Genomic DNA, 16,708 nt, shown 5'->3' with positions numbered 1-16,708 from the left:
AGCAATGTTTTAGTCGTTAAAAATCTCCGGCATTTGTTCAGAATTCGTCACTGCAAAGGCTGGCTTTTAAGGACAGGGTAACGGGACGGACTGAGGCTGACAGGGAATTGACTGCAATTTTATCTACTTTTCACATGCGTGAAACCGGAAGGAAATGGCTGAAGAAACACTCAGAAGCAAAAGCTGATGGGTGATGACAGGTTAGTCAAGGTAGGCGTGTCGGGCCTTTGTCCAATGTGATAAGAGCGATGCCACCATCGCTAGAAAAGTTGGAAGTTCAGCGCTCTTTACTACTATCTTCTCCTAATTCTTGTTTTGTGTTCGCGCTGCTGATTCATATACTTATAGTTCGTGGGAAGTAAGAGTACTTAAAACATTGAATACTTGAGTTCAGGGGCAATATAGTTCTGTCATGTCGTTGTCTTGTTTTATAACCGATGGAAAAAATAAACCAGAGGTGTTAATATTGTACTGTCTTGTTAATAACTGAAAAAAGAATTTTGACCTACATATGCGATGTCCCTGACTTATTGACGGGAAGCCACATTGTCGAACCAATTCAGTTCAGTGATAGAAACTCGATAATATTTATTGAATATGAACCTTCCTGTTTTCCGTGGAATGCGTTCCAGTTTGTTGATATTCGATGCAGTGAACGGGTCCCAAACTATGACTGCATATTCAAGTGAAGGTTATATGCGAGAAATCGTACAGTAGGTGTTGCCGATTTGAAAGATGTTTTGAGAAAAAATAGTTTCCGGAGAGCGTTAGCTGTGACAGTGTCAGTGTGTTTTGTCCGTGACAAATTATTAGTGATCCATAGACCGAGTTACTTGCAATGCGTAACGCGTAACTTCTGAAAGAGTGATGCTATTAGTGCTGTACACGAACAAAAGGGGGCTTTTCGTCCGGGTGATTCTCATGAATACTGTCCTTTCAAAATTAATTTTCATTTGCCACTCTTCGCACCATGCTATAACTTTTGAAAACGCATTATTTAATATTATTTATTATAAATTGGAAATAGCTCAAATAGCCTTACCAACAGAAGCCGCCGAAAATGTCGCTTCAGCGAGGGCAATTGAAAAATGAGATAACGATTCCCAGCTTCGACATTTTTTCCTTAAATAACTATAAAAGCGCTCGTCCCTGTCTACTTCTCTGTCCGTGTCTTTTATTGCGCCCCTGTGTCCTCCTGAAAAGTTATGTGCCAACACGCCCAAATACAAGTACTTCTGAGTTATATTTCTTCTACATCGGGCTCATCACTTTGTGTTCAACCTTCACCTACCCATGTTCCCCTGCTCATCGCAAGCATTGTGACCACGACCTGCCGAGCCAGGCCACTTGGGTTCTACCAGCGAAAAGGCCTCATACCAAGTGAGGTCACTGGCCTGTTCGGTAAAGCGCTCGTCGCTGTCTACTTCTCTGTCCGTGTCTTTTATTGCGCCCCTGTGTCCTCCTGAAAAGTTATGAATCAACACGCCCAAATACAAGTAATACACCCCCCCCCAAGAAAAAAAAAAGAAAAGAAAAAAAAAGCGGGGGGGGGGGGGACCTTAAGAGCGCCGCTGCTTTAGAAAGCCTCGCATCCTCAACGAAGTGAACCTGCTCTTCACGCGAACTATAAGCACTTTCCAGACCTAGCTCGACTCATTTCGTTTCTGAAACGAACTTATGAGGAGGAGACGGTTTCTTACGAGTAGAGAACGGGCGCTTCCGATCTCGGTTAACAAGAGAGATTAGAAGCTAAAGAGAGAACCTACATTATTGCAGTCGCCCTGTCAGTTTTAATCGACTGCCGACGGGGTCCTGCTGTTCGCATTGATTTCCAGGAATAAAACTTATTATTTATATTTTTTTTAAAAGGCGGGGCAGCTTGTGTTTAGCAAGCCGAAGAGAAATACGTCGGTTGATTAGTCTTTGACGACGCACAAAATTTCTGCTGTACGTGACTGGTGTGATGTTTATTGCCTTTAACATGTTTTGGAGGGAAAGGGAAACCTACTTTTATTTTGGGCAGTTCCAGAGGACTGGGTGGCTAAAATGAGCTGACACAAGTGAAAATATCATGAGACTGACTGGGGCGGTGCTATATAGTCGTTTTAAGCGACGTTTCAAAGTTTACGTGCTGAAGTGACAGCTCAAAAAAACCAACAAAGAAGTGAATAGACGAAAAAAAGACCAGCAAGCCATAAAGCAAGCGAAGACACGACGAAAGTAATCGAAGAGTTACACAAAAAGAAGAAAGACAAACTAAATAAATAAACAAAGGGCCAGCGCAATGCCTGGTATAGTACTCGTTCTACGGGCATTAACTACACTTAGAACCCAGAAACATTTCATACGCAGCACGAAACTTAAGGTTTATTTTACATTCACGACGTATGCATCTCACTAATGCACGCTGAACGCTCGAAAGACGAAGGTGTAAAGAAACGAGACTTCGGAAATGTAGTGAAGCCAGAAACAGAAAAAAACAAATTGGCAGTGGTTTAGCTCTACAAGTAACAAGTAGAGAGAGAGAGAGGCGATGGAGAGCGCGCGGCAGCGGCGGCGGCCCAGGCACTCTAGCTATGTGCGCTACGGCGCATGCGCAACGGGCGAGCGTGGCGGCGGCACCTCTTAGTCACCCGCCAACGACGGTGGTGGCACGCCAGCTGTGCGCCGTGTGACGTCACTGCTCCTTGCGCATGCGCAGTATGACCTTTCGTCAGCTCTGCGAAATGGCTCGGCGACTCGCGTAGTGTTGCTTTCGCAACAAAAACAAGTGGTGTAAAAACAGCCTGTTCCCAGGAAAGATGATATGCGCGCTACTGGCAGTGTGGTTTAGGAAGACAGAGACAGGTGCTCCCTACCTCTCAGTGTGAGCTTTACGTGGAGGAGTACTGAAAAATCAGTTCCCTTATTTACGAAAAGAGTTAACCGGCTGCTTGAATTTAAGAAGGGCGAGCAGACGCGTTGGTTTGATCAGGCAAGCATGGAAATTTGATACCTTGTCGTAATAGTGAATATAAATCCTGAATGCAATGCCTATGATCTTTCCGGAGATCATAGGCATGGGTACATGGGTACATGGATTCTTTTATTCCAACTCAGAGGAGGTTTGTCTACTTGACCTCCACGCAAGTAATGCCCCCTTATAATGGTTTATACTTTTGTGCGACTAAATGCACTGACCGAAGTGCCGTCAAAAACGTGTCGTTCGGAATAAGCGGAAGAGCAAAGGCACATAATAAGCTCGTTTTGGATGCTTGTAGAATATTTTTTTTGAGAGTATGGTTGTGCATAGAACGAAAAAGTAATGTAAACAAAAATGCGCTGAACATGGTTTCACAATTTCAAATCTTAAAATTGCCTTCAATCAATTGCTCTCCATAAAACCAACCGTGTTCTCTTTTTTTTTTCAGGAATTGCGATTTGATTTGTTATAGCATGCTGAAAATTTCTTTCGTTAGAAAATTGTTTATTTCTGCTATTCTGCCACTTCACTATGTCTTGCATCGATCTCATGTTCGCCTTTTACTGGCGACGCAGCGCTGACCACAGCGTGAACAATTATCAACTACTCAAGCTTGTAAGAAATTAGACATTACTTGACGAGCCTTTGTTTTCTTCGACCTCTATTAGTAATAGATATGAAGGTAGAAGGCAGCAATCTCATTTTTGGTGTAATTAAAAATTTAACTACTTTGCAAGCCTTGCTTCATAATGTATTTCTGAAAAAGTCCATCAGGAAGTAAACTTTACTGCAGCAACTTCTACCATTCACTCTTCTGCAACCACAAAGACATGGTAATGACATGGTGACACGACTGGGGGTAGGTGGCTTAAGAATATTCACGACAACATGATTTTTTGTATGTGTGTGTTCACCCCAGCGATGAAAAAAGCCTTCACTATCATCGTCGCCTTAGGGTGATTCTTAACAGGGTATGGTCAGAGGGAAACGAAAACGTTGAAAGCGTTGTTTTTCTTTTTGAAAGAAAGCTTAACATGCTGTGTTTGCCTTTAATTCACACTGTTGAGAGCCTTTACGCAGTTTTAATCTCACATAAATATTCCTTAACTGCGAATCACTTGCCCGGACTACGCAGCTAAATGAAAAGCATTACGGGGAACAAGAATGCCTTTAGCGTGAAGGACAGAAAGAGGAACTTACCAAGAGCTGATAACTTCCAGAATACCCGGAGCACCCGACCACCTGAAATGAAGCGGTACATAGTTTATTTCGAGGTACTGAAACAGGATTCAACAGAATTATTCGGAAACGAAATTGAAAGCGTCCTTTGGAATGCATTAACTCTTTTGCGATAAAATCTCAAGGAAAGATAGTTTTTGCATTACACTTGTCACCTCCTTGGAGCATCTCGAGCTTGCCTTTAGTGCCGAGATGCTAATGTAGCGAGGTGCTGTTTTTCAGTTTTAATGGTTAGGATAATCTATTAAATGGGAAGGGCATATTGTCCAGCGGCCTCCCAATGCCTGGCCAGCCTACGGCCACTGATATTTAATGTGTCCGTGACGCCGACCAGGCTCTGACTGAATATTGGTGGCTCTTTACCCGCACGCCGCATGCAACTGGCTTACCGAAGTTTGGTGTTTAACCTCTTTTGCCACATATGCGCGTTCAGACGGCTAGCTTTGTTTCATGATGTATAGCTCAGTAGAAAAACTCAAAGATAAACATAAACTGCCCAAGCTAGATGTCCTAATTCCTGCCATGCTGCTGTTACCAAGCCCTATCGACAACCGACCAATCGAGCTTTATCTGAGTACTCGCCACAATTACTCTCGATAATCGCAAGTGCAGCCACCTGGTCACTGCTTGCCGAGAGCAGCCCACTTAGCTCTTGCCGATAACAAAACATGTGACGCAGCAAGCATTCATAAATAGCTTCTCTGATGGGAACATTTTCTTTGCTGAGCGTCGATGAGATCAATCTCTATGCACCAGATGACTGTAACCGCTTTTTGCAGCAACAGCATGTAATAACAGTGCTGCAGAGTGCAGGTGATACATGTGACAACACGAGAGACAAGCGGCCAGTGATATTTCATCATCATCATCATCAGCCTTACTACACCCACTGCAGTGCAAAGGCCTCCATGTCTCTTAAATTAACCCTGTCCTTTGCCAGCTGCGGCCACTGTATCCCCGCAAACTTTTTAATCTCATCAGCCCATCTAATTGACATCCCCATCTGACATTGCCTTGCTAAGTCACTCAGGACAAGAACTGCAAAGTATGATCAATCAGTTAGACAGGCAGAGCAGAATGGTAGGGCTAAAGGGCTGCTTCCTTACACTTATATCTTTAGTGTAACAAAGCACGCTCTGCAGGCAACAGAGAAATTTTTTGTTCTAGTTTGGGCATCGCTCATGGAATTTGTTAGCGTAATTTTCTCCGCGCCGTCCACAGGCTATATATGTTTAAGTGTCAAAATGTTATGCTTAAAGATTAAAAAAAGATTAAAAATAAGAAGCCCCTGGCCCAGACTATACAGTGGTTTTGTTTTCAATACCGCCTAAGTGCCATACCCAAAGCAAATCTTACTACTACGATGCTTGGACGGTCACACTGGGGCTGGACATTATGTAGTTTATCGGTTCTGTGCGAGAATACTGGTCCTAGCAGCCAGCTCTGTTCAAAGCATCTCACGGCTCTTTACACTACAACACATACATAGTTTAGTTAAAAAAAAAAACACAAGGAAAGAAATATGAAAGCAAATATTTTGATTCGATAGCATTAGAACTGTTTTATGAACGAACACCTGCACTTTTATTTTTCTTTCTTTTTAAACCCCTTTCGAACATATGCCACATTGGGCAGGGCGCTTTTATTTTTCTTTCCTTTTAAATCCCTTTCTAACATATCTCTCAATTGTGCTAAGAACAGAGTTTTTTTCAGAAATGTTTCTGGACATTTCCTAGTTCCTTTCGGCTTATCTATTTTTGTTCGTTCCCTTTTATCGGAAGTCGCGTCTGTAAGCTTTATTCTCTCGCGTGTGGCGTGAGTATGCGGTTTATTTATTTATTTATTTATTTGTGATACCCTCAGGGTACAGAGTACATTTCAGAAGGGAAGGGCAGTTGATAACAAGAAAAATAAACAAAGCACAATTCATACAAAACTATAGAACAACTGAGGCAGGATAAAAAGAAGTGAGCAAAATTAACACGGGACAGATTAATAAAATAGTTTAAGAACAATACTAGTACGTGGTGAACACAACACTACAATAAAATACAAAAGCGATCATTATGTAATCAGAGTGGTAAGTATTCTTCTAAATTGAGTTGAATCAGTGATGCTAGTTAACGATGCGGGTAGGGGATTCCATTCTTTAGAGGTTAGCGGAAAATATGATTGCGCACATGTCACTGTGTTACAATGAGGCACTGTGACCTTGTGTTGATGATCACGACGGTGAGAAATGAACGGTGCAGGTTGAATCCATCGAGAGCGAAGTTGAAAATTGGAGTAGAAAATCTTATGGAATAGGCAGATGCGGAAGTGCTTACGGCGGGTAGCTAGGGGCAGAATGTTTAAAGACCTTTTCATTTGGGTGACGCTAGATGTACGATGGTAATTGCCTAAAATGAATCTAGTTGCACGATTCTGGACAGTTTCCAGAACCTGTGTCAGTGAGACCTGTCCAGGGTCCCATATGGATGAAGCGTATTCCATTTGCGGTCGTACGTAGGTCGTGTATAATAATGATTTTAACGAAGATGGAGCAAGTATAAAATTTCTTCGAAGATAACCAAGCGTTTTGTTTGCTTGAGATGCTATATGTTCTATATGAAGTTTCCAGGACAGGGTGTTAGTTATATGTATGCCAAGATACCGGTACGATCTTACGCTTTCAAGGGGATGACTGTGAAGAAAATAAGGAGGACAAGTAGTATTTGAACGTGAAACTCTCATAGATTTACATTTTTTAATATTTAGTTCCATTTTCCAATTATGACACCAGTCTAGTATGTTATTAAGATCGACCTGGAGAGAGCGAATATCGGAATCGTTAGTTATTTTACGGGAAATCACGCAGTCGTCGGCAAACAAACAAATCCTAGAGTTAACAGTAGCAGGCAGATCATTAATATAAATCAGGAACAGTAAAGGGCCATGTGTGTGTTAGAAGTCTTTCAACTATCTTTTGATCTTAGCCAAACTTATTTTTCTTTCTTTTTAAAGCCCCTTCTAAAATATGTCTCATTTGTGCCGCTCTTGGACGCCGTTCGTAAGCAACGCGGCAGCGGTGAATGGGTTTCTAGCACGTGCACTGAAAAAGACACTATTTCCTTTAGACAGTATTTTGGTGAGCTCAGATAGGTAGGGACACTTTGCCGCTGGCTCATGTGCTTAGGACGGCGACTAAATGAAAAATAGTAATGCACGTAAGATAGATACAGAGAGAGGGGAAAGGCGGGGATGTAAACCATAAAGGTTTCCGGTTGGCTACCCTGCACAGGAGAAGGGAATGAGGGGATTAAAGAGGGAAGAGAGAAGGAACGGGAAACACACGTAAGTCTCATTAAAAATGCCTTCGAGCCAAAAAGTGATGTAGTACAACAGTGGAGCGGAACTAGGGCCCATGCTTCCGTGCACACCCCAGTTATTCGATGGCTGGGACTAGCGTTTTGTGAAAGTAACAATCAATGTTTCTATAATCTGAGCCTTTGTCTTTCCCGAAAATAGGCTCAAATTTCTCGAAAACAGTGCGTGATGGCTTCGACGTAGTTCCTTCCTGAGGTCTGTTCAAGCGATTTAGTACGTGGCCTGCGAATTGTTTTAGCGGTAAAACGAGCACATCTCGAGCCGCTGAATCGGTTGTCCTGCATTTGTACAGCCTTTTTCAAAAGTTTGGAGCCCAGGGGGTTTGCTTCTGAGCCACACTGTGTGGTTCGTGATGCATCTCCAGCGCTCCAAATATCCTCCGGTTAAGAAGATTTCTGGTTCTGCCTCCTTCAATGGGTAGGACTTCCCAGAATGCTTCAGGAGTCCCACTGCAAGGCTTGGAAGCAAACCCTCTGGGCTCTAAACTTTTGACAAAGACTATAAATCAATCTTCTAAATGTAAAGAGGAAATAGGACAGCGGAGTTCAAGATGGACCGTGGAAAATTCATCTCACAACTTGCACTGCTAAAATATTGGCGGATTTTGTCTTGTTAACCTCTCTACCAAGGGCGAATCTGGTGAAAAGGTTAACATTAATAAATATGCGGCGTTAAAAACGGGGTAAACAGACAGATGAAGCAAAAAAAAAAAGAGAGCACCAACTTAAGCCAAGTTGAAAGGAAAAAAATCAACTGTCCAACGAAGCAAACCTTACTTGCGGAAGATACACCGCCCATAACCTCGCCTACTCCAGTTCGGCAAAGTTTGTTGCGGAAGTGGCCTGTCTTCTTATCCACCTACCGCGCTTGCACTCTGCTGTGCACGTCACGCCAAGGTGGAGTAATATATGGGATCAAGTCAGAGGGACGGACAATAAAAGTAGAGAACGAGCTGGGGACGAAGGGGAGCCATAAAGCCAGATTAAGAGCAGCGCACACGGCTCGCCGGTGTGCCACTGGCGTGCTCTTCGTCAATTGAGATCGCGACCGCAGCGCTAGCCGGGTCACCGCGCATCCGCCGGCCTTTGGAACACCGAACGGCTCTCCTGGGGATGCCGGTGGTGTAGTGCCGAGATAGCGGAGTTCTCTTGTGTTGATAGACGCCGCCTTGGAAGCGAGAATAGGCGGTGGGCCCTTTTCACCAAATGCGAGTTATTTCTGTGAAAAAAAAAAAGACCTCGCCCCTGCGATCTGATTTTTGGCAAGTTACTACGCTGAGAGAATTTGAAAGGCAGTTAAGCTGAAACGCGGGAGCTAATCACTAACCTCTGTAGATTTTTAGAACCCTGGCGAGATGAAGGTGGCTGCAAGACTTCAAGAAACATTGGTACAGTGAAGCAAAAATGAAATTAACTAGCGTCTAGAACGTCCGATTTGAATATGAGAGGCGCTTGAGAGTATACGTACAAATTTCAAAATTCTCTATTTCAGAAAACCTTTCGGCCAACTCCGGAAAGTGAAATAAATAATAGCTTGAGATTTATTTTAGAATGAACTCGGTAGGAATGGTCTTTAATCTCTGACCGGATTCTCCATCGATTAAAATTCATCAAACAATGAAACGTAGAAAATGAGGGAGAAGCGAGGGCTAAAGCTGTGATAGCGTGTACCAAAACTTTGATGGTTACGCTAACAAGACTGCCTTCTGTGGTTTCTGTTCTTACATCTCGACGACACTAAAGAATACTGATTCTGAAGCCCATTAAGAGCTTTCCGTTTCTTAACAAACTGCTATGAAACTAGCTATTTGTCCTTTAAATTAAACCTAGCCATCAGTAGAACTGCGGTTGCTGTACCCTATAAAAGTAACCTTACACCAAGCCTTCGGCTAAAGGACTACACTTGAGAGGACAGAAGATGCAGCCTGACCGTGGCCGATTCGTATCTTTTGGTAGTAGGTGCGTGGGCAAAAAGAAGAGACGCCTGAAGAGAATGATTTTCATGAAAAAATAAATTAAAATAGTACACAAGGGTTACGCCCGAATTGGTGCATGGAGTCTTACCTTAGCCGTATCTGCGCTTATTTTTTCTTTACTGCGTCCCTCTAACCTGTAAGATATACATACGAACGTCGAAAGAAATCCTTGTGGAAAGGTGAGAACTTTAAATGACAGGTTCCGGCAATGAAAGAGCGGGCTTCAGAGATTTCAATCCATCGAGGAATAAAACGGCGCTACTCTTTCTTAACCTTGTCGATTGAGGCAGTTTAGAGAGCGGTGCCGCTCCACGAGACCGGCGCAAAGAAAGGACGGTCGTCCCTTCCATTACGCGAAAATTGAGTTGGCCGCGCCCGCCGCGTTTCGACCGGAGGAGAAACAAGAAACCGGGGCTCTATCGACCCCGGATCCCGGCACCAGGCACCGTCTCCACCGGCGCCGCGACAGTGGTGCCGAACGGAAGTGGAAAGGGGAGAGAGCAACACCTTGCCTCGCTTTTTCTCTTCAGGCCACACACAATCCTGATGCCCAGCCGTGCGCTCGAATGCCGTCTGATGCTGCCTGGAGCTCTGGCGCCAATAATTGGTGTCTTAGTGTTCGGTAACGCACGAAAAAGCACTCGAAACGAGGGGTGAGAAATGGCTTCCATCCACTGGAGAAAGTTGGAGTAGCTTTTTACGGTGGGAGCAGTCGATATGCGCGCGTCCTATGGTGGATTAGTATGAGCGCGCGAAAACACTCGCTCTCGGCACAGGTGCGAACGAAAATTTCGTTCTTTGGCAGCGCTTGGGACGAATTTATGGGGAACGCTTGGAGGTAGTGGCTAGAAAGGGCGGTCCGTTTTGTTCCAATTCATTTCTTAAACTTTTGTTCATGAAAACACAAGGGTCAAGTTAATTTTCCCATTGGAAATTTATGTGTAGTCGCCCTAATACAATCGCTAATGGATCATGTTTTTTTAATGTGTTTTCGGATAAACATTACTGGCCCGTCTATAACTGAAGACTTTTATGACAACGAGAGAAAAGAGCATCGCGGAGCGGCCACGGGTGTATGGCGCACTCAGATGAAAATAAAATAGCAAATAGAAAAAGTGTGATAGACCATTTCCAAGAACCAGCGCGCAGGCGTGTGCTTCAGCGCTATCCGCGTGTGTGCCCGACACTACACTAGAGCCTCGCAAAAACACTGACTGTCTTGCTTTCTGCACGGCCGCGCGGCAGGCAGGCTACTGAGTTCTTTTCAGACCATAACACTTCCCACATGTTGCTTCCTTCAGTTTGAAAATATTGTCTCGTTTGGGGACGGTAAGCAAGCAGGGCTGAGGCAGTTTATCAGGATGCAAACCACTTATTCGCCGTACTGAGATTATACTGATGAAAAAATGACTAACTTACTGATTAGTTTACTGAAACTTAACTTAAAAAAAATAAAAAGACAATTTACCATCGTTAGGCTATACGCAAATTTGGCGTGCTCGCCTTCGGTTTTTACTTTTGCTTCGGCTCTAGGCTCGGTTTAAGATAATGCGAGAGCTGAATGTTATGGATTCAAATCGCACAGATGGATTTTGATGAGGACAACAATATCCAAAGCACAGAGCAAAAGACTGGCAGTTAAACATGCGGTATGTTCGGCTGCGGCGGTGACGTAGTGGTCTGTTGTAGTGGACAGCAAAGCTGTCCTGTCTGCGCCGCCGTGGGTTCGAAACCCATTCGCAGGCATAGAGAGTTTTGCCATAAAGTGTTCTGTATAGTTCATTATAAACCCTGCTGGAAGGTTGCCACCTTACAGAGGCTTAAGACTTACAAACAATGGCGACATTTGAGATTGAGAGTTTTAACACTAGTGCACTAAAAGTCACTGAAATCCAGATGGCTATTACTTTCAATCGCACTCTATTTAAAAAAGTGACATAATATTAAAATAATCTAGTGCATTCTTACAAAGTGATGTGTATGAATGATGCCTCTGTGGTCTTTACCGACATTAAGGTGGAATAAAATAAAATTCAGCGGTGAAAGCCTTAAACACTTAAGAGAGATTTTTAGCCTGCTTAATTGGTTGACGCGAAGTACACGGAGTGAAGGCCATTCAGGTTATACGTAGGTGCTGTTTTGTTCAGTGCCCTCTGACTAATCCACCTCGCACATCGCATGAGCGTGTTTTTTTTTTTTTTGCATTTCGACGCCATCGGCAGTCCGACCGCACGGGTCACCTTTCGACTGAGGCGAAGTCCAAAACATGCCAGTACGCTTTAAGTGGCTGACATTAAGCGGGAGCCCTACGCTACGGCCCCTCTGTCACTCTTTCTTCGTTCACTTTCTCCTTAATTCCTTCCCCCTTGGTGCCGTTGAATCGTTCGCTTAAACGCAAGCAGTTAGTACGCCTTTGTTATCCCCAAAACCAAATCTTGATTTTTAGTGCCACTGCATTAGATTTCACATCATGAGATTTCGCCTCCTGCGTTAGTGCCAAAAGTCGCTGATTGGTCGAGAGGGCGATGATGTAATAAGGTAATGTGGCCACGGCACAATAGGTGAAAACTGAAAAACAATGAGAATGCATGCAATCGGGAAAGGGCGAGACAAGCAGGTTGAAACATGTTCTCAGGGTGCAGCTGCTCGTCGCTGCCAACGCCCAAGGATGCCATCTCAAGTCGCAACAAGTGCATCGACGTAGAAATTCACAATAAGGAAACCGTTGCGGATGTGAAGTGCATTACGTGACCTTTTGCAGACCGTAAAGCTTTCTTAGTTGCGTTAAGAAAAGCCAATGCATTGAAAGAGGAAGCTGTCGACGGCATCAGGTTTTCCAATATGGACGAAGACGCAGAAGGGACGCATGAAGGTGAACTGGAAGAAGATGTGCTCATTGCGTAATTATGCGTGTGCATATAAATACATGATGACAGTGACAACTCTGCGTATGTGGTGAAATAACTGACTCAGGAATAACGTAACAAAAACGTTGTTTCTGATGCAGTCGCAGTACACTTGAAGATGACTTAAACGTCTACATGATTGCTTTTACTGAGTAAGGCAGTTATTGAGCCTTTCGTTTTCCCATAATCAGTTGTTACTCTTTTTTCTATAATACTGCGGAACAGGTCTGCACACAACATGCAGCAACGTGACGGAGTTTGGGTGCTAAAGAAATAGACGTTTTTGTGCTACATAGGAATTCCGGAGACAACATAAAGGGGACGACGAGTAAACATAACGAATAGCATTAATGCGGCTACTGTATGACGCAGTTAGTGTTTTACGAGAATGCTCTTCGTTGACCTACGGCAAAAGGCGGACAACGCGTATTGTGGTGCTACAGGAACACCTCAAGTCTGCTGCCATATTTCTTCTATAACGTCCTTTCTTAATGTTTCTTTGTGCTGGGCCAAGGCATAGACCTCAACTGTAATTACAAAAGTCCTATTAGTGGATTATATAAAGATTTTTTTATCGATAGGAAAACAAGCGGTTGAACCTGGATGATGTGAGGATTGTTTGACGCAGACCGAATCATGATTTCCTCTTTTCCAGAACCTTAGAGCTATGCAAATATAGCTGACTGCGGTACTGACACCGCAAATCTGTTGAACGATTCGAGCATGTTTTGATTTGGGGGAGCTGCATCGGTCAATGCAAATTTTACGCCTTTCCCAATCCCCCCCCCTCCCCTTCTTTTTTAGCGCTGCTATCACCATCTAGCTTGCTCCTGAAATGACCCTGAGCACAAGCTAAAGTTGGCTCATATCTCTTGATTACCGTACAGCGTTCTGATCAAAAAGAGGCTGCATTCTCGGAAAACACATCATTTATAAGCTATAATAGGCCAAGAAATTTAACGCACGGAGTCGCCACCACACGCCGTTTTCTATAACTAATCGCAATGAAGACATAGCTTTCTAGTTTCAAAGGCAGATCTCCAATGCTAGACCACACCGCCAATCATTTACAGTAGGTTACCACGGAGTCCAATACAGTTGGACACTATTGGACTCTATTGGACTCTATTGGATTTAATTGACCAATAGAGTCTGAGCCCATTGGTGGGTAAAGAAAATGTTTCTCTCCTAACTACACTTTTCACAGTACCGAATCCGTCCTCTGCCGCAGAATGACCGTGAGCAGAGCTATAGAAAGCCAAAAACTTGATTTTTACCCAGAATAAAAGTTGGATGGCGTTGTCCTCGGTGAACCTTTAAAGTGGATCCGAAAATCGGCTTCTCCTATTACGAGCGTTGCAGCATCCAAGGAAAGAGACCCGACTCTGTGGCATGCGGCTTAGGAGGGCGTCCTAAACCAGCCAGTATTGCAACACCGCGTCTAAGTCCCACCTCCACGCAACGGTGACCGTGTGCAACAAATGCTTCGATTGCTGTAAGCCGCAACGCTGGCTGCTCTGCCGTTAACGAGGTGGCTGGAAATAGGTGTCGTTGCCTCGGTAACGACACGATTACCGCGAAAAACGGCTGTCTTGAGTTAAGCTGGCCACGATCGCACCAGGTGGCCTTCGCTGCGAAGGAGTTAGCAACTTCTAAAGCAGTGAAGGTTACAGCGCCGCCTCGAACGTCTCTTGAAGGAGGATCATTGAACCCTTTGGGCGAATTCGCTCGAGAAACAGCGTGCCCCGGGAATGGACGCTCGAAGAGAATTGAACGATCTCTTTTGGAGAAGGATGGCACCATATTGGACGGGATTGTGGAACGAAATGGACACTTGAAGTGGATTGCCCGTAAAAGGATGCAGCTGAAGATCTCTAAACGTAAGGACGCAGAGCACGTATACCTTAGCGGCTTTCTACGACGGGATCGTAAACAGTGTTTTTCTCTTCAGTGCTTGCTCGCATATAACACGCTGGCAGCTGCATTACTGCCGCATTTATTGCCCATACGTGTTATATAAATTGCATGGGCAGCCGGTACACAGAGGGTGCCGCGGAACGTGGGGGGTTTTTCTAACGGACACGTTCGTTCGAGAGTAACAATGTGCTTTCTTTGACTGCCAATAAGATGCGAAGCAAATTTAGGTGGTGTCCAAAACGAATTCCGTAGTGCTCTTTCCGTTCAGTGTGTTCAACAGTAGAGCGTAAAAGCATTGACGGCAACGACGAAAGACTGCTGCCGCATTTTTGGTGAAAATTCGACATGCTGCTTATACCCTCCAGCATTCGCCCCTCCCTCCTCTCCTCTCTCTGTTTCAGCGGCAGCGAGGAAGCTAAATAACAACGAAAGACACGAAACTAATGGTGTGATGAAGCATTCCACGCGGCGTTTTAAGCGAAATTATAATGTGAATCAATAATGAAAACTAAGTTTTTGCATTCGCTCGAGAACCTTGCGAGTAACTTTACTCCCCGGATTTAACCTGATAGTAAGTTCACCTCTCAACTGTACAAACCGTTTGCATTCGGCAGTGGACCCTACTTTTTCTTTCTTAATTTTTGCTGGGTGCCGCCATTGCGCGAAGGCGAAAATTTTCAGCTCATTTATCTAACTACATTCTAGGGAAACCATTTTATTGTACCACTGAGTCTGACGATGTGTTCAGCACGTAGTTGCGGCTAGCTTTATTTACTACATCGCAATCACTGTCACCATTTCTCGGGCCTGGCTCATTTACAACATCAAAATGAAGCCACCTTATCTTGCATCTATTGCCTTCGCAATTCCTGTAACTTCAAAAATGTTCCGAATGTCCGAAGGCACCACTCGTCACGTATTCAAAAACTGCGAGCAGACCAGCTGCAGTGATGGTCCTAGCCGTCAGGCCGGCATCACTTCATGTTCAGCCGTTGAAATTCATTCTGAGTAAGGTTCTCAATTCTGCTGCCAGCATCGCACACATTCACAGTGGTGCATGCTAGAATATGACAGTAGCAATACTAGCTGGCAGCTCAGAGGGAAGTGCAGTGAGCAAAAAAAAAAAAAAATTACCGACGATTACGTTACTTCCTAATGCGAAATTTGAGCGCAGCAAATAAGCTGTTTCACCTTTTCGATAGATTGAGGCAAAGAAATCGAGCAACACATGTATGCGCTATCACAGAATTTTTTTTTATTTTTCACACGTATTCCTTTAACGAAGACTCCACTAACAGTTCTTGACAGTCATGAAGGAAGCTTTCTGGTCGGAGAAATAGACTGATATATGTTCGACTTGGTACACCAATGCTTGATTCTCAAAGACGAGATGTATACAAGTGCCTCGCGAGGTTGTCACAGCCGTGGGACGCGTTACGAGCGAGAGGAACGGGATGTTCTCCCGCATAAGTGTTAGGAAATTGCTGTTTGTCTTTATGTCAACATTAATATCCCCCACTACTAACATCGGTGTGGATCGATGGACGGTTAATGCGAGTTGCAGGAAGTGCACGACGTCTTTCGTGAGTGCGGTAGGGGCGAAGTAGGCAGCTACTACCAGCAAGCCGTTGGGCAACTTTGCGGCGCACAGTTCGCCAACTTCATGTGACGTGCCAACATTTCGACTGGTATTGCAGAGAGACCTGTGCGCAAGTAGATAGCGACTCCCGCCGCTCTGTTGTGGTCTCTGCGAGCACCACAGCAGTATAGGAAATCTATGATTTCGAGAGGCTCTTCGGGATCCATCCAGGTTTCAGCAAAGCAAAGTACAGAGGAATGGCGCAGAATGTGATCGTGGTGTACGTCCTTGGCATGTGCGGCAAGGGAGCGTACGCTAAGAATGTGGTTGTGAATGATGAATCAAGTGCTGCCAGCGAATGACGCGTCCATTGGCTGTCTGCGTGTGTTACTGATGTGTGGTTAACATGTTAAGCTTCGCCTGTAAGAGTGGAACGCGACAGCGTCTTGCAACGCTGCCAGGGAGTCCACAGAACGCCATCGCCAATTCGGCTGTACGCCTTGCTGGACGGTAAATTTATTTTTTGAGGAAAGGAAATGTATCTCTCTCGCATATCTGGGTGGACACCTGCACCTCACCGTAAGGGAAAGGGGGAAGATGGGAGTGAACGAAGACGCCGTATTAGCTAGACGCGCCTTTGTTCATTCCAAACCATTCAGCTGGCATTACGGAGTGGCTAGCGTGCTCGTATCGCACTCCGGAGACCCTGGTTCGATTCCCCAACGCGACCAATTTCGTTCTCTGTTTTATTGATTTATGCGGTC

General features: G+C 44.5%; 1 protein-coding gene across 1 annotated transcript in view; it reads right to left on the bottom strand.

Annotated features, from left to right (window-relative positions):
• The window catches only part of Epac (Exchange protein directly activated by cAMP), a 518,190-nt gene that overhangs the window by 437,426 nt on the left and 64,056 nt on the right, over positions 1-16,708 (bottom strand). Inside the window, exon 2 of the mRNA XM_089545788.1 lies at positions 4,163-4,204. The gene's annotated coding sequence lies outside the window, so the exon portion shown is untranslated. The remainder of the gene's footprint in view (positions 1-4,162; positions 4,205-16,708) is intronic.

The sequence above is a fragment of the Amblyomma mixtum genome, chromosome 5 (genome assembly GCF_055824585.1).
Source record: "Amblyomma mixtum isolate Tamu chromosome 5, ASM5582458v1, whole genome shotgun sequence".
Classification (NCBI taxonomy): Eukaryota; Metazoa; Arthropoda; class Arachnida; order Ixodida; family Ixodidae; genus Amblyomma; species Amblyomma mixtum.
This window is presented reverse-complemented; position numbering and strand designations above follow the sequence as displayed.